Source organism: Synchiropus splendidus, chromosome 8 (genome assembly GCF_027744825.2).
Source record: "Synchiropus splendidus isolate RoL2022-P1 chromosome 8, RoL_Sspl_1.0, whole genome shotgun sequence".
Lineage (NCBI taxonomy): Eukaryota > Metazoa > Chordata > Actinopteri > Syngnathiformes > Callionymidae > Synchiropus > Synchiropus splendidus.
The window spans coordinates 16,318,543-16,337,937 of NC_071341.1; the positions used below are offsets into that span (position 1 = coordinate 16,318,543).

General features: G+C 45.8%; 1 protein-coding gene across 2 annotated transcripts in view; it reads right to left on the reverse strand.

The window, feature by feature from the left end:
• Nucleotides 1-19,395, reverse strand: part of LOC128763398 (sodium/calcium exchanger 2-like) — a 72,398-nt gene that overhangs the window by 30,126 nt on the left and 22,877 nt on the right. For both annotated transcript variants that reach the window (XM_053872162.1, XM_053872161.1), the window contains exon 2: nucleotides 9,234-9,271. The gene's annotated coding sequence lies outside the window, so the exon portion shown is untranslated. The remainder of the gene's footprint in view (nucleotides 1-9,233; nucleotides 9,272-19,395) is intronic.

The window sequence follows — 19,395 nt, forward strand, 5'->3', positions numbered from 1 at the left end:
GATAATCTCACTGTAACCTCTGTGGTCCACGATATTAATGTGTTGGAGGTGATCTGTGGTTGGGGCACTTTAATTAAATTAAATTAAATCTTTCATCCCTGCGTCTTAAAATGATACTGTTTGTTTACTTTAATCTGAGAATCCTTGTACTTCGACCTTGTATGACTTTTAAATCAACAGAGTGAGGACATTTTGGCCGGTCCTCACTTTGTTAAGCTTCATTTTGAGGACTAAAACTTCAAAATAACTGGGTCATTATAACTGGGTGTCAGTTTGGTTCAGAGTAAAGATTAAAGTTTAGGTGAAGTTTAGCCATTTGTTGTTAGTGGTTAGGTTTGGGGGGGTGCTGGGGATCGGGTTATATCAATGTATGACGGCCTTCACTAAGATAGGAAGACAAATGTTGTGTGTGTGTTTTCGGGACACACCTCTATGTGCGGCTCTTATGCCTTTGTGGTGGCCTTTTTCCTGTACCCCACAAATCCAAGGCTCAATTTGAGGTTTCAAATGACTGTGTCATTATTACTGGGTTTCAGTTTGGGTCAGAGTCCTGGTTAATGTTAGCCATGTGTTTTGGATGGTTAGGTTTAGAGGGACAGGCTGGCGTTATAGGGTTATAGCAATGAGAGGTCCCCACAAAACATAAAAACATGACGTGTGTGAGAAGAACTGAGGGAGGGGCCCATTAGACATCAGAACATGTTTGAACACCACGAAAACAGACATCAAGGTTTGAATCCAAATCTCCAGTCAGAGATGATCAGAGACACAAAATGAAGACCTCAAACTGAACATTCAAATGTGGTGCTGCGAGATTGAGAACGATTTGTTTGCAGCATCACGTCCGCCTGACACCACAGGTCCAGTATGGATGATGATAAAGGCTTTAGGCGAGATTAGCGAGCGGCTCTGCGCGATGTGATGATACTGGAGGGACGCGGCGGCAAGCAGCTGGACGCTAAATCCCAGCTTCCCCGAGGCTGCGGGGAGATTTTATCTTTGGGAGAAAATGAAACATGGTTTGGAAAACACTCATCTTCCCGGATGATGCGACAGAACACTCAACATTGACGGATTCTGGAGGAGCTTTAATCCACACTGGGGTGTGGGGGACATGACACAATTGATCCTAGATTCCTCCTGACTAATATGAGGGGAAGCGGACCTGCACCTACATGTATCAAAACTGGAATGGCTAGTTTACGATCTGTTCAACATGGGTCTGCAGATTCAGCTTCTTTGCCTTTAACACTCAGAAAAAAGTGCATAAAACCAAACCCACACCAACTTGTAGCCATATATGTGAGGTTTTCAGAATGGTATGTCATTCAAAGATTTAAAGTCGTCTTTTTGAGAAAATATAATATATTTTTGCTCGATTTTCTTATCATCCATTTATTTCAAATCTCATTTTTTCTGGTGACTTTTTCTAGTGTGTAGAATTAATTTTTTGCCATTTCCAAAGGACCATGAGGTCCACAATAAGAAATTCTCAAAATAATAATTCGACAGATGCCTATTCGGCCATTGAAGCCTTTGTTTTTGAGCCTGAGTGCACTTCTTCAGAAGTCTGGTCAGACCAAAACCAGTGGTCATCTGTAGAATTATTATTTGGAGAATTTCTTATTTATTTATGCAAGAATTATTAGAATAGAGATGTCGTTTGGAAATGGCAAAAAAATCTTCAGACAGATGATAAGAAAATAGATCAAACATATTATCCAGATTTCCTCAAAAAGAGTTTAAACCTTTGAGTGACATACCATTCTGAAAACCTCACATATACAGCTACAAGTTGGTGTAGGTTTGGTTTTGTGCACTTTTTTTTCTGAGTGTTGATTTTAGTTAAGGAGACCTGTGGGGTCTCAAACTGATCCACAAAGGGGCTGCAGTGGTTGCAGGTTTTTGTTCCAACCACACAAACACAGTTTAACCAATCAGTTGTCACCTGAAACAAGCAGCACCAAACTGACAATCTGGTAAAAAGGTTGGAACAAAAAACTCGCAACCCCTGCAGCCCTGTGAGGACCGGTTTGAGAGCCCCAAAACTCAGTTTCAGGGCCATAACAGCCTCTGCATGCATGTACAAGATGTGTGTCTTTGAGTGAGATACAGATTTGAGACGCACGCTCTCATGCAAGTGGTACTGGTCGTCAGCCAGCGATCGTCTCTGCATTTGTCCCTCAAAAACCTCCTTTTCGAACACACATTATGATGTTTTACAGCCCAAAGCCAGAGAGCATGACGAGTGGCTGATAGAACATCCCACATCTCCTCGAGTGAAGCACTGTGTTGTCTAATATCTTCCCTGATGTTGCAAACAAACTGTGGCCTCCACAGACGGCTGCTCGCGCTCACGAGGTGTGAAACTGTTATTTCCTAAAAACTCTTTTGTGGTTCAGAATGCATCTGAGCGGCTCAAATGTTGTTTCAGTAGAGGTGGATTTCACCAACCTGCTTCTATCTCACCTGATATCGTAGCTTCATCTGACAACTTTGCAGACGTCAGCCACACCCCCTGGTGACAGGGCTGAGCTGTGTTTACAGAGGAAATTCGACAGGCACATCTTCTCTGTGGAGGTTTGAAGACGTCCCTAAAGCTTCATTCAAGCGGCTCTTTAATTATTTCATCCCTCAGATGGAACGACGGCAGCTGCCTGTCTGGGTGTTTAATGGAAATGAACGTGTGGGTGAGTGAACACGTCACGCCAGCGAATCAAAAGCTGCTCAGGGAGGCGATCTGGGAAATAAATTCTGTCGTTTTCAAACTTGTGGTGCAACAAATGTTTGGAGAGTCTTGGATCAGGTGTTCAGACTCCTGTTCTGCTTAGTGTGTTTTAAAGCCTCGGCTACAGCCTCACTTGGAAGGAAAATGAGGTCAAACCAGACAAGACCTGGATTAGCTTTGTCATTCTGCTGACCTACACTAAACCTGTGTTGTGTATTTGTTGTCAACAATCATGTCACATTATGATATCTTCAGCAATGTTAGAGCGCCAATGTGGGTCTCTGCCATGTATTTGTGAATCAGGTGAACTCCTCTCTGACACTCCCACGCTGGAGCTGACCTATGACCCTTGAGCAACACGGTAAGCGTCGGAGCAGGAGGCTTCTGCCTGATCAGCAGATCTATTCAGCAGAAGGCCTGAATAAGTACGGGCTTCCTGTCATGGAACTGTGAGGTCATAACACAACTTGATCTGGATGTTAGCAAATGTGATTTTTGCATTCAAAAATAAAGATTATAATAACCTCAAAAATCTTTTTTTTTTTATTTTTATTTTGAATGAAACATTAACGTCAAAAAGAAACTACATCTACTGAACGTTTCTCCAATAACAACTTCCAGTTTTATTGTCATCCACTAAAACCTTGTTACTCCGACGCCGTTCCGGTCATTAAAGCTAACAACGCTAACACTGCCAACTTCACGGGTCGTGGGACGAATAAGAGACGGGTGGAAGTGTAACAATCTGTGGTCAGGAAAAACAAGACTTCCACGTCTCCTTCTCTCTTTCTCGGTCGACCTTCTCCTGCCCCATCCATCCCTGCCGGTCTCAGTCCTGCAGGACTTGGCGTGTGTGTGTGTGAGTGTGTGTACTATTCAGCGCCAGCCATTCATCATCCAGCTCTATAATTGCAAAAGGCCTGCTCTCCCTCATTGCCTGCTAATACTCCTCTCATTACTCTGTCCATTTTCATCGCGCACACACAAACACATGGCCGCCTCGGCTCCACACACGCGCCGCTACAGGAGGAAATAAATGTTTGTTTCAGACCAGAGTGGAAAACAAACAACAAGTTCAGCGACCAACCCACAGAAGATGTGTGCAGAGGTGTGTGTGCGCCACGAGGGGTTCACCAAAGCCGAACCGCCTCCCACCCTCATTTACAATTGAACAAGACACATGCTATCAGAGTAAACGGTGCGAGAAAGAGACGCACGCCCACGGAGGATGTGGAAACCAGACTTCAATATCAGTGTTTTCATGCACGTCCTTGAGAGTGTGAGTAGGTGTGTGTCGCTCTGAAGGCGTCTAGCTGCAATCGCAGTGATGAATGGGGGGACGTGAGCACAGTTTACATCGAGCTGAACTCTGGGCGACAAACAGTGGCTGTTTAATAGCATTGCAACCTGTAACAACGTGGTAATTTGCTTGAATGAAATGGTTACTGTCCTCTGAGCCCTTCACCCCACCGTCCCTAGTCACCGTTGCTCAGACAACAACCACCATGTCACATAGTTATAAATTAAATTGTGTTAATAAAAAAAAAAAAATTAGCAAGTGCATCAGGGTCAACTCCAGCTCTGGAACTGTCTGGGTGGAGTTTGCATGTTCTCCCTGTGCCTGCGTGGGTTTTCTTCGGGTACTCCGGTTTCCTCCCACAGCTCACTATGACACGCTAAGTGTCAGGAGTCCAGCACTCCCCACAACCCTGACTCAGCAGGGGTTAACTGAAGATGTAAGTATGTATGTTTAAAGCTGGTGAAGCTCTTGGTGCTGATCCAAGAGTTTCCAAGTTCATGCTGGACAGAAATCAGAAGAATCAATCTGGATGTGTGAATGCATGTTCAACTCCCCTGTTTGGAGAGAAAGCATTCGTCTCTACTGAAACACCTTAGACTCAGACGGCTGCCTTCATCTTGACTCAACCCAGCCTCACTCCCATGGCGCAATCTACTGACGTTGGGACTGAAGATGAAAGACCTATCAGACCTGTGCAGATACGACCGATTCTGTCTTCATGCAGTCAAGCATTTGTACCACCAACTCAACCTCAACCGGCCAGAATTCACCGCGATTCTGAAACTACAGTACGACTTCATCCATTTGTTACAAACGTGTCATAATCTGGGGAGTAGAAGTTGAATCTGGGTCAATGACAAAACAATAAACGGCGCGCTCCTCCACTGAATCTGAGGATGTGTGGGGAAGAATGGATGGCCGGAGGGGAAGCAGAATTTGGGTGTGGGCAGACAGATCTGCATTGCAGCGAGACATACACAAAGACTTGGATGGAGGGAAACAGAAGACGGCTACGGGGGAGCGAGAGAAAGAGATGATGGACTCGCACGACAGTGAAGAACAGAGAGGAGGAGAGAAGAAGCAGTGGAACAGCTGGAGGAGGGTAAACATGAGGGGAGGAGGGAGGGTCATGGAGGAAGAGAATACGGTAGGATAGATGAGGTATAAAGAGGGAGGGGAGGATACGGGATTGATGACTGGGAGAGTGGAAGCCAGATGAGGCGGGAGCTATTAAGAACTGCTGATTCAGATTCAACCAGTCTGCAGACGCAGAAGCAAACCTCCTCTTCTTCACCCTCCATAACGCTTCTTTGGCTTCTTTGATTCCGGGGTTCAGTCTTCAGGACTGGAAACCTTTCCACTCTGATCGTCCAAAACTTGAAGAACTAATAGAGACGTCAGCTTTAAAGGGCAGCGTGACTGAACTGACTCCGGGAACAGCCACCGTCTCCACGGAGTCCAAGAGCTGCCACTCAGGCTCAAAGGTCAAATGGTATTTTAACATGAATCAACGTCTCCCAACATCGTGGCTGGTCACATTTTCACATGGTCCTTTATTTACATAGCATGAATGGAGATGGAGACAGCAGGAAAATGGAGATGCTGTTAAGGAGGACAAGAAGGTGGGACTAGAATTGACTTCAGAAGATCTTCAAAAGTGTCTCTTTCGTTCTAGCATTGATCAAAGAAGACTCTGCTGTCGCATCATGAAAACAAGCAACGACACCCACTGGCTGGGAGGACGACTCAGGTGAGTGCAAGCGCTGCTCCACTTCAGCGTGTCTGTCAAGTTTACGCTCAATAAGCTGCTTATTTTGATCTGTTGACAGTTAAGGACCAACATATGTGGTGATTAAGATCTCTTGGTGAAAATGTAAAAGACTGCCGGGGCCTCCAGTCTGTGCAAGTCACATCTTTGCTTCACCAAATCATTTTCTTCAGTGTAGGACACAAAAGTCCACTTTCCTAAGGTCAACATATCCCACCACCGGAGTGAGGACAGGTTGGACATTGAGGACAGAAGACCGAGTGGAGACCAATGAGGTGGAGACCCAGACCAGGACTACACTGAACACTAGTGAGTTCCAGTGAACACACTTCATTTTATCATGTATTTTGAACAAATGACCATTTCTTTTGCAGTAAGAAATAAATGTATGTGTCTCAATGACTTATGAATTATGAATCTCTATCCTATGCTCAGTCTGGTCTTGGTGTTGGCATTGGCCTTTTTTTCAGTCTCAGGCCCACAAAGTCTTGGTCTTGACCCGGTCTCATGTTAGGTGTTTGCATCAGCAACAAACCTTTCTCCACAGACAGTTACACTGTGGCTTGTCATGCTACCTCCACCAGCAAGTTACTGCATGTTAGTGACCCACACTGGATCATGGATCCACATGGCTGCTAACACGCAGGCGCCCATACACACAATCCCCGTCGGTCTCCTCCACAAAAGCCAATTAATATTGGACGATTCCCACCTGCACACTCCTACAGCTCCACTGTATCCAGGCAGAAGCCACTGCACACACACACACACACACACACACACACATAAAATGAAAGAAATGACTGACATGTTTTTCTGCAGGGTTGAGACAAAAGCGAGCTGAGCCAGACGGCAAGGAGAGGATTGCACAAACACCACCAGTCAGGGGTGAAAGAAGCAGCTCAGGATTCGGAAAGCCTCTGTAGGCCAGTCAGAGCTGGAAGAAGGGGAGAGCGGGAAGCTCTGACCCTCCCCGCCCCTTCTCTTGATCCAGCAGTGACAAACACGGTTCACATATTATTGATTCGACGCCACTGTCAAAGGAAACAGCGGGAAAAGAAGGAACTCTCACCAGAAATATCGATTAGCTCGTAACTCACAGCTGCCCGGGGTGAATGCGAATGTGCAGAGTTTCAGCCTTAAAAGAGGTTTATGGTGCAATTCCCAGAACATGAGAGGCTGAGTGAAAGACAGCTCGTGCTTTTTACAGTTGATGGGTTCTCAAAGCAGATCAGTCAGACTCAAGAGCATCCTCTGGAATCACGTTCAAGTTCAGGAGAACAAGAGAGAGGAGATGCCAAACCAACATCGGCGTTGTCAGTACTCTGGAGCCATCATTTTGAACCTTTTGACCTGAAAGTTCGCCTCAAACTGGTTCTGAAACCGAATGCACCCATGGGTAAACAGGACCATATGAAAGTAGCAGTGTCAAAACCTGCACTATATATGTACTTGACTCTACTCTAACACCCAGTTCAACTTTATTTTCATTCAACCATTCACTGTTATGGACCAATGTCTCTCTGTAACTAACTCTGCAGCATCAGAAACTGTGAAACTGAGTCATCACTCCCAGAATCATGTGTTTTGGATAACAAAGTCTTTTGTTTACATGAACCTACTCTTCTCCCTCAAAACGGCTGACAAGTCACTCCTTATTCACCTATATTCCACCGCTTCTGGGACTCTGTCGTGCTTGTTGACAGAGTCGGTACCTACGGCTCCATCACAAGATGGCGCCGGTGTTTGACCAGACTGAGAATCACACTTGTCTGCAGCACGTTGTGAATTTTACACTGAATGAAAACAGTACTTCTACTGTCTTATTATGCTAGACTTGATGTCAGCAACACTCGGAGGATGAGACCTCCTATAGAGCTAGAAGAGAGGTCTGGACAGCTCCAGGATGTCTCATGACTCAGTTGGCCAAGGTAACAAAAACAGAGGGACAACAATTGCAGACATGAATTAGAGAAGCAACAGCCTCGTCTGTCAGCTGCCTCGATGACACTCGATGTTAGACAAACACGCTGCTGCAGAGAACTGGGGTCGCGGGCTGGACACCATGTTCTTTAGTGCTACACTCCAAACAGGATAGAATCGGGTCTGCAGTGAGGGTAAAATACAGCCTGAGGCTTCACCTGCCACTCATGAAAAACTCACGTTTCAGCAAGTGTCTAAGTGAAACCCCTGTTTGATCAAATGCATTTTCATCGAGTTGATAATCCTGCTTCAGTATTCTTGGTTGTAGACTCTCCAGCAACTTTCACAAGTTCTCACACATCCAGAGGAGATGATGGTGGAGAATAGTAAGGAGCTCTCTCTCTCTCACACACACACTCTCTCTTGCATACAGATGAGTGTGTGTGTAACGGCAGCAGTGGGATGTTTAATATTCACAGTGAAGGAAAGAGAAAGAAGAGCTGGCATCAGCATCTCAGCAGCCTCGGCGTGACTCTTCCTCTGTTTAAACGGTGAGGTTTTTTCCTCATTATGGAGACAACAAAATCTCCACGCACTGCACGACACTTTTAAGTGTCTACCATCCTCGGCCTTTGATCAACAATTTCCAACTTGATATTATGAAACCAAAAGAGTAGTTCCGCACTCACCCCAGCACACACACACACGGCCGCTGATGATCCGATACCAGACCCACTTCACAGGTTGTTGTGCAAAGCTCAGGGGGACGTTGCATTCAATGTCACAGGTGGAGGTGGGAATTTTGACAGGCGTCACTTCTTTCTTCTACGGTTTTAAAACAGTATGTTAACTGGAGCATTTTTCTTGAAACACCACACGACTGTGTTCCCTGAAGGCACCACCACTTCTCAGGTGAATCAAAATGTTCATTCAGTTTCCTACCACTTGCTTCCTTTCGAGCTTATCATGAAATCCCAGACGACTCACAGGATGCGATGTTTGAAGCCTCTGGAAGGCAGACACAATTGTTGGTGGCAAGGGGACACAGAACCAATCCACCAGGCTGAGTTGAAGAATATTTCAAACATCACTGGGTTTATTCTCTGCGACAGCAGCCGGAGCTGCAGCTTACAGACATGTGAGCCGGAATCCAGACCTGCAGCGGAGCATCGCGAGTCCGGGAGTGATGCTCTCAATTAGAATGTTGATTTTCTTAAAAGGTCACATGTCTCTCAGATATGCACTTGTGTTTTTCCCTCGCTTGTAGTCACCAGGAAACGCAAGTGAGTCAATTTAATGTGACAGAAACATCATGCGTCGGGATGAAACGTTTGCTCATGAATAAAACTGCACCATGACGGTGTGTGTGTGTGTACCTGGTTTAGCTACACTTGTGGGGATCAGGTTAGCCGTGTGTTTTGGATGGTTAGGTTTAGGGTGAGAGGCTGGGAAAAGGGTTATGGCAATGAGAGGTCCCCACAAGGATAGGAAAAAAAAAAAATGTGTTCACTCACCTGAATCAAACTCATCGGCTTGTGACGTTTCAGTCGCCCTGAAACACACACACACAAAAAAAAAACATTATTGTTTTGTTTTGTTTTGTTTATTTTTATCACATTTTTTCATGATGCAAGGGACGATTGTGTTTTCATAACTTTAAAATATACTGTGTGACCAAAGTAAAATTAAACTTTAAACATGAATAAAGCATAATTATTTAAAAATAAATGTTAAAAACCAGAAGGTGAATTTTTAAACATTCCATTACAGAGTGAAATAACAAAGTGCAACTCAGAGGGAACTCAGAGGGGAACGCTGTTGTACGTTTCTCTTCTACTGACATTTCTCGCTAGCTTGACCATGTAGCATGTGAATTTGCGTCAAACATCAGGCTTGATAGCATCCTGGGCGGGTCATGTGACACCTCGCTGTGCAGTAGTACAGATGGGCAGAGTGAGCAGTATTGATAGTGCAGCTCTAGCACATACAGAAAGACAGAAAGACACACTGGGATGAGGATCAGCCACTCTTAATTCTGACCATGGTTCTCAGTTGGAAACAGGTAGACTGTCCTGGTCCTGGTTGGAGATGAGATACATGCAGAGGCAGACAAGTATCTCATAGAGAGTGAGGATAACAGACAAATCGGTGCAGCGCCTCCTGTCATGAGGTGAAGAGCTGAGCCAGAAGACAAAGCTCTCCACTGACTAGTGGATACCTCCTCTCACCTGCGGTCACCAGCCTCAGAGAGACCCGAAGACGCACTCAGCTCAGCGCACCAGGACAGACTCAGAGTAGAACCTCTGTTCCTCCAGGAGAAGCCACTCCAGGCCTCACCTGGTTCCAACCCAGGACACCCTGCAGAGACTAACCAAGCTAAGGAAAGGTGAGATCCTCTTGAGCAGGACATGAATTTGTCTGATTATTTTTCCCACAACAACTCGAGAAGTTTGTAAGTTTGTGGACATTTTTCCGCTGGTCAAAAATCGTCAAAACAGTGAAGCTGAGACATGTCAGATAGGCGAGCAGATGAAAAAGGGGCACTGGACAAACCTGTCCTCGCAGTTTCACAGAAAAGAGACAGACACATAAACACCCACATCCCCAGCCAGCAGCTAATTCATCGGCTTCACCGCCACAACCATACGTGGGACGATTTCATCTCACTGTTTAGCAGAAATAATCGCTGCAGAAAACTGGAAATTGAAGATGAAGATCAATATCTAATATTTATAAAGAGCTCAGGGGAGCAGGGGGGAGTGTGTGTGGGTGTGCGTGTGCTTCCACGCTCATAATCTAAACCCAGCTCTGGTCTTTCCAATGCCAGGAGGATTTATGAGCAGGGCTCAGGAGGCCTCTGACCTCGGAACTGTTTCAGCAATGAGGTATTGTGCCGCTTACATTTACTACAGGTGACCTCCCAGATATGATGAGATTCATCAGACAAAGTGCTGAGGCATCACAAGCGCAGTGGAGCTCGGTTGTTCCCGACACCTACCGAGGAGGAACTTTTCCAAGACACACTGCTAACCCAAGAAACGAGTCCAAAACAATCGCTGCAGGAAAGTAATCGCACCTCCTCACAGCAGACCAGCGGGAGGAGAACAAATGTGAGTTAAAGACGAGAGAGAGAGGGGGGTGCGACACAGAGATGGAGTCAGGAAATTCGTTTGATGGATGTAATCCTGCTTTCAGACTCTTCAGTCTCTGGAGGTAAGAGTTTAAACTGCAGCTTGTAAAGAACAGATTTTTGGATTTTTTCATGCAGACGGGCGCAGGTTCAGTGCCCACATAAGAGTCTCATCTGGATCCCTGTCAGCTGGACCTGACCTCTGCTGATGGGCAGAATCAAACCACACGACAGTGTAGCCTGGGTGCAACACCCTGCTCCCAGAGCACATCCAGGAAGCGTCTCAAGAGGCAGACCCTCTGTACCACTGACAAACAGGGCTATTCCACCAGCTCGCTTCAGACTCTCTCGGCTCAGTTCTACTCGGCTCTTGGCTCCTTTAGAGGTCTAGTAGAGTCATGACTCTGCATAGAGAAAGACTGGAATGATGTTTGGTTTTTACTCTGAAGTGAGAGGATGTCTGTGATCAAACCGGCGCCATGGACCCGGAGGGAGGTTCTGAGGATTCTCCGCTGTGACGAAGCAAAACAGGGGGTTGTTTCGGGCTTCAGTTGCTTGTGGATTCAACAGGATCACGAAACTGACGCCCCCTGGATGAGATGGTGCTGGTCGTAACAAGTCCAACTTAGTAAAGCCATGTCCAAACTTTGGACTCGAAAAACGCTATTGACACTTACTAGTCAGCTCTGTCGCTCCATCCAGCTCAAACCCAGTTGATCAGCACCACTCAGAGATGGGCAGGGGTTAGTCAAGTTTGCAAACAGCCCTGTTCCACCATTCCACCAACTTCCAGGTGGACTGTTCACCTGCGCACCCGCCACACCCCACCGTGACAACAACTAGTGAAAGAAATCTAATCTCATTTCCTTGGAAAAGCTTACATCAACAGCATCCCACTGCGCAGCGGCTACTTCACGTCCCGTCTTCTTCACAGCCATGGAGCACGTGCTGAGCGTTACCACACTAGATGGAAGTCGTCGTTCATGAATGTTGATGCATTCAAGACCCCTACAGTCTGAAATAAGGAGCATGAAATCTCCAATTTGAATTCAATTTTCCGCTTTTATGAGGGATTTTGAAGGCGGGAACCAGTTCTGTAATCGGGGTTGTGTTCTCATCGAGTAATACAATAACCCGCCAGTGATGGGAAATCCTGAGGAGCTAATGGCTTTACCAGGCGCATCTTTAATCCTTTAATACTTCACTGCTTAATAATTTATTCCAGAAATCATAGTGCCAGTATGTTTCAGCAGGAGCTGGAAAACCGCTCGGCCAGTGGGGTAAGTCTGTGAGCGAGGGACGATGGGGTGACAGCGCGTCCAGGCATCTGCGGCTAATTCACCGCCTGTCTCCAGGCCTGCCTGCTGAGATAGAGGCCAGAGCTCCGGGCATCACAGAATGAGGCTGTAAATATCGGACTATTGATCAGGCAGCACAAAAGCCAGGGAGCGGAGGAGAAAGGGAGAGAGAGGGTGTGTGAGGTCAGCAAGCCTGGAAGACCGGAGAGCTCCTGACCGATAAAAGGCTGCTGGGTAACGACGGAGAGGTGATGAGATGAATTCCAATCCGGAGGAAACGCATCCAAGCACACACTCGTCTTAAAGTACTGTCTGGTGGCTGAAAGCTGGAACGCTTAAGGTTCTCAGAGAAGAGTGAGGGATGCTTTAAACTAAAAAGGATTCTAATGAACCTCCCTCAGTCAATCACCTGGACATCAAGTCCCTCACTAGAACTCAACAGATCAGCATTTTATTTTAAATAGGAAAACAGACTGAACCTCCTCAAGAACACTGGTTCAGACAGCCATCTTCATTGACTACAGTGAAACCTCTGTTTAAGCCAAAACCCAAAGAGGTTTTTACCATTGGAAATAATGGGAACTTGCGCCATTCATTCCAGAAGCTCAGTGTAGAGAGACTCCAGTGGAATGTGGAGGAGGTGATGGAGGATGTGAAGCTTGAGTGGAGGGCAGTGTCTGAAGGTCAAATGGCACGGATAGTCAATGATAGAATAGAAAATAAAACATGCCTGATGGTGCCCACAGAGGTGTGGTCCTTACAGTAGAACTCCCTCTTGTCACAGGCACATTGATCCAGCAGGAAAGCCAGGTACATGTGCTCACTTCTCCTACTAACCTCTTTGAAACATAGTCTGTTCTCATGTCTCTTTTTCCCTGACATCCCATGACATCAATAGCCCACCTCAGTGAACCCAGCAGAGGGCAGCAGCGCAACGTAAGGTAGAAGAAGAGCAGTAACTTAGTTTCAATGAACATAACAATGAACATAACAATGAGAAAATGCAGTACGCTTTCTTCACACACGCTGACTTCCTGGCGTCAGTGTTTATAAAAGACTCAGATGTAAGTTCAAACTGGTCAGCAGGTGAAAGTCAGTACATGTCAGTGAGGTTGTAGTGCAGGGCCACTAAACAGGGAGCGCATCAAACACCCTCCAATTCATGTCAATCACTCTGCCAGGCTGCAGGGGCAGCGTCTTCATGAGGTAGTAGAAGGCAAACCAACAGGGTATTGTCCCTGGAAATGAGAAAAGCCCACACATGAAACCAGATTCTGAGCATCGAGCCCATTCCCACTGTGGGTTGTGACTTCAGGGACCATATCAGGAGTGGTGTTTCAGGGCAGGAACAGGAGGACGGATGTAAACGTAGTTAGGGCAACACAGGCAACAGTTGCTGGGCAACAGTTGGGGGGTGGATGGGGACTCAAAGTGTGGGTGTGACTCGACAGATGATGGAGATGAACGTGTTAATTGTGTCTATACATCACACCAGTGGTGTTCAGAGTGAACACAGCGATAGAGAAGACTACCTGGGAAACGCGTGTTTAGCTATACTTGTGAGGACATCTTGCTTCGTAGAGACCTTTTGGCAAGTCATTATAATTGGGATTAAGTTTGGTTAAGAGTCCTGGTTAAGTTTAACCATTTGTTTTGGACGGTTAGGTGTAGGGTGGCTCTGAAATGTCCCCACAAAGATAGGAGTACCAGGGTGTGTGTGCGTCTGGCATCTCTACTGAGAGGAAGGAAGCAGCAACCTTGTGCTTTAAATGGAGCTACGGTGACAGATAGAGGTTGTGTGGGAGACAGTCGTGAATGTTCCCTCAGAGATTGGATGGTGTGTGTGCAGCGTTCTTCGCTGCTCCTCCATATTCCGTCACTCTGGTCTTATCATGTTGCAGGCAGAAACACACAACTAGAAAGGACACAACAGCGGAGACACACCCTTCCACACGCTGCGCAGGTATATTTACAGCTCACTTGTGAAAAACTCACTGCTCTGAGACACACACACCTGCATGGAAACAGTCAATAGAATAAAAGACCCCGTGGCTAATAAGAGACCAGGGTCCGGCATCAGGGGCCACCACTCATATTGATTTTCTGGCCTGGGCCACACTCATCGTGATTTTTACACTGCCCCAAACACACAAGGCCAAACGCAAGTGATGGCCAAAATAAAGAAGCTGGAGGACAGAAAGAGCAGCGCTCGAGATGATGAGTTAGTAAAGGTGAGGGTCCGTGACCAGGTTTCCATGCAGGGAACACTAGGACTCAGGCAGCGGCTTCTTTAAGCTACCGCCCCCGATTTCAGTCAGTTACCTTGATTTACATGCAGTGAGGAGCCAATGGAGTTGCTGGGACGTGTCATCGCCATGGCAACGACGAAGACAGCAGGTCGACTTCGGAAAGTAGCTGTGAAGTCAGGGTTGCTGCCAGCGCCTTGGGTCTACAATCCCAGCTCTGCTGCTGCTACAGTGTTAGCATGCTAGCGCTAGCGCACAAGTCATCCCCTCAAAACTGGCAATGGAGTCAAAGCATTTGAACCGCGCTTCATTCAAAGAGTCTTGTACCAACAATATTCAATAATAACCTGCTTTATTGACTTTCATTTCAACACATTTCCCGTGGCGCTGCGGGCTAGTTGGCTTTATCTCTATAGGAGAGAGCTTAGTGCTTCAATAATTCATTCTGCTTCTACTAAAAATACTTTGCGCTCCATTCTATTCAGACAGTCGGTGCCGTCCCATCAGGCTGGATATTAAAATCCCGGCGATGGAGGAGGGCGGAGGATCTGGATTGAACTCCGTGGAGGAGCAGATAAACTCACTCAGGGACTCATTACATCTTATTTTCATTCAGCAAGCCATTAAACCTGCAGAGCTTCACGGAGGAGACCTTCAGCCACAGCCCGGTCGGGTTGTCATGTGACCCGCATGACCAGAAGGCGTTTCTTGTTTTGATGGTCGAGTGCCGGCGAGGAGTGGAGAGGTGGGATCGATGTGGAGAGCGCGGCGCTCTGAAGGACCGTGACCAACAGTGTTTAATCAAAATAATGAGCTCAGCGAGACACAAGACGATCGCGTCGGCTACCTGCTGCGCCTGCACGTTTCACACAAAATACTGCAGTATTTTAAGATACATTGCTGAAGAATCAGGGAGGTACTTTCATCCCTTGCTTCAGGAAACCTTTCTCGTCATCCAGCAGGTTCAGTCCTCAGTGTACAGCTTCAGACAACAGCAGCAGACTGTTTTTGTTTACAGACTGACTGAATATTCATTGAATAAACCCAAGTGTGTGTTTTTTAGATCAACAGTGCAGCACACATCTTATTAGAGGTTTCCAAAAACAGTTACATATTCCTAACCAACTCAGTAGAGGGCGCTAATCTGCCCGACACTGATGGTAACCCTGGACGAGGCAACACCCTGCTAAAGGTCAAACCAAAGCCATCTGTGTTTCAACCCGATCCAAATGCCACCTTCGTGAGACTTAACAAACAGAGATTTAAGTCCTCTATCTGACGCAGAAGACCCAGGCTAATTCAAAACAGACCAGCATTGAGAAGCAAAAAGACTTGGCCTCCAACCTTGGAGGAGTGTTGCCTTGCCATGCAGAAGGCGTCCTAAAGAGGAGTCAGGAGCTCTGGGCGCTGAGGTCACCACGAGTGGGAGACAACACAAGCGGCAGGTCTGGACTGTCTCTGCCTGGTCTTCGCTCAATAAACTCTGAACTGATTTTATTATATCGCCTTCTTCATCACTCCAGAATTAAGAGTCAGCTAACTCAATTATGACTTCCATCTCCCACAGAACACAAACATAAAACACGCAACAGGCATCACAAAAAAAATCAGAGCGCCCATCTTGAAGACTTGGCTAACGCCCATCCAGGGTTTTAGCAAGTTCCCTCCCGAAAATCTGCACTTTCTGAACTAGTTCTACTCTACTTGCTGCACATTTGGGGATTTTTTTATATTTATATTTAATAACTGAAGGAACTTCATACCAGAGCTTGTTCTATTCATGAAAATAGTTTTATTTGAAAAAAAAACCACAGCATAAACATCAAAAAAGCCTTTGACTTTAGTTTTGACTAAACATAAAATTGTGAAAAACAGCGCACTTGGGAACCATAATAGGACAATCGATGGTTTTTATAACACTTATTTTTATTTAACACCATGACGAGAGAGCAAGAGCAATGGAAGCTGACAGGTAGCAAGGAGCCGTTTCAGGCTGTTATATTGAACTGTGTGGACTGAGATGGTGCCCACTGGCTGGCTAACTTCACTTCAGAGGTCCAGGATCAGCGTGTCTCAGCGATGGTTCAACAGCATCACCATCATGGAGCTGTCATCATCGTGAACACGCTTTGTCACCAGGTTTTGGAATTAAACTTTAAGTTTAATTCATTGAAATATTCCTGAGATTGTGTTAGATGATAGATGTGGAGACTCACTTTTGATCACCGGCGTGAGCCCTGACTCACTTAGCGACCATCCTGACGGTTGCTAACGTGGTGGTAATGTCATCAGCTTACACACAACTTCTCGATTGTAAACAAGGTTCATAGACATCATTAGACCATGATTCATCTGGGAGTTTATTTCCGCCGCGTGGCCGAAGCTTGCGCAACCGCACATCATCACAGTCTGTACATAGTCCAGCTACTTGGCTACATGCTAGCTTAGTTGCGCTATTAACCGCATTATCCAGGTGGCGTAGTCCGACCAGGAGAAATTCAAATCTCTCTCCAGCAGTCAGACTTTGCTGTTTACATGCGTTTTAAAAGTCCGAACTTCGCCGGAGTAACGCGATAACTCTGTTTCTTAGATCGTCATGTGACGGCAATGAATGTTACCCGACACGTTTGGGAGTAAATTCACTCATCTAATTCCGTCATCTAAAACAGCTGTTTATCTGAGCCACTGGCCGTACTCTTCCTCTTGTCTCATGCAACAATGATGTCAGCACTGTTTTAGTGTTTCCACATTCTCGCTGCACAGTAAAGCATCGGCTCAACTGTATGCTGCTTGAGAACTGTCATGGCTGACAGACGCGCTACTGCGAGGAAGAATATTCCTCTTTAGAACCGGAGTCAGTCTCTCTGTGATGATACTCTACTCTGAAACTAGAACCTCCTCCGTCTTCCCAACCAGGGGGGAAAGTTCAAACCTTCCATAGAAACACGCCCACAAATGTTGATCAGATTGAAGTTACAGGTGTCCGTCATCCGCTTGTTTGAAGTAGGAACTACACCAGGCTCCATGTTTAAATGATGCAATGTTGCCTGATGCAATTTTGTGACAGAAACAAGCTGACAAACACGAGAAGGTGTATCATTTTCAGGGCATCCCCAGGACACCTAGCCAGCTAAAAGCTACTCTGACTTCACAGTGTTGGCTGAGAGATGAGGAGGTGGCACTGTGGGTCCACTGGGCAGGTGAGTGTTAAAATGTTGGCCTTGCCCATGGCGACATTTCATAAACAGTGAATCTTGAAGACTGCGGTGAAATACAGCGGTTTGGAAAGAGAAAATAGCAGATTTTCAGCCCACAGAATATTCTCATTCACATTATTAATGTGACGTTTTCACACTCACCCACTGACAACTGGACTCCTGGGGTAATAAACTCGGAGCAGATTCTCAGGTTTCAACAGTTAATGATGCCTCACTGTGGGAAGTGTCACCAGCTGCAGGTTCCAGCACATGAATCTGACTGCCCTACTCCGGCTGCAGTAATAGGACCAGTCAGACTCCATAAAAAAACATTATTCAGGCCTCAAACTAACCTCCAGTGAGATCACATGATGTCTTGGTGCAGTCTCTATCCAGCAACACTGACACTGAGATCCTTCACACGTCTGAATCCAGTTACATTCATTATCTCGCTTCAAAGTCTCACTTGCAAATCTAAAAATACATTGACGGAAGGTGACTTGGTTTCTGGGACATCAAATCCCAACAGGAACGTGTTTGTATTTTCATCTGTGACTTGTCAAGCGCACAACGTCAGGAAGTAAACCACAGTTTACGTCTCCTAATATTTCTGACATCAAGTCCGTTTAGCATCACAGCTGCTTGCATTATACTGATGCAACTTCTTCACAGACGGTGCAGAGGACTGTGGCACCACGGCAGCCATCGAGGGAAGCGTATAGGACTGTAGTAAGGTCCTCAGAGGGCCTCCAGCTCAACTGCTGCTGCCGGCTTGTCATGCACACTTTAAATGACCGTCCTCTAGGGTTTATCTGATCCAAAAAAACATTTGGAAGAAGGTGGAGCAGTGTTGCCACAGATACTTTGAAATAGTAAACCGACTACTGCTTACTCTCTTTAAAAGTAACTTAGTTACTTTAGTAATTACTTTAATTCAAAAGTTACTAAGTTAGATTACAAGTTAGTTTGCAAGTTACATTTAGCAGCCGACAACAGCCCTCTTCATCGACACAAAACTGCAAAGGCAATTTTGAGGTGTTTTTATATCTGAGCTTAAAAACATGTAACACGTTACTATGTAACGCTTTACCAGCATCACTTCTGCAGTAAGACCATCCAAACAGGCAGGGGACTTACTGTGTCTCTCTCTAAACCAGCGTCTTTCAACACACTAGCGTGCCATGAAAGAGAGTCAGGTATGCCGTGGGAAAATGATCCAGTTTCACCTCATTTGATCCTTGCTGGGCCCGCGATGTCAAAGAATGCACCTCAGAGCTAAAAGAGCTAACAGCTAATGTGACGTCTCACTTCAAAATTTATTGATACTCATGGACTGTCAAAGTTAATTTTGTGGTTTAAAAGTTGGCCAAAAACTAAATGCACAGAAAAATAAATGTGCTCCAAAATGTGAAGCGAGAAAGAATCATTGTTTTTATGAAGCAAGTTCAGGTAAAGAATGGTGAGGATTTGTCTGGAAACTCAAAACTACAATAAAACCATGCAAAAAGGTGGTAAAATCGAAACAGTTATTTTAAGTAAGTAAATAAATAAATAAATCATGATATATTTCGCCATATCGCCCGCCCCTTTCTGGACACATTTGAAACAAATACATTTTCTGCATTTTGTTTCTGCAAATAGCCTGACAAAATAACAACTGAGTGTCAGTAGATTTTTCACAAATGAATAGGGATTTTCTATAAGACTTTAAGCATAGCTGCGCTTTGGCCCAGGTTCCTTTGGTGGTGTGCCTCGGGATTTGCCGAGGGTGCCGTGGCTTGATAAGGTTGAAAAACACTGGTCTA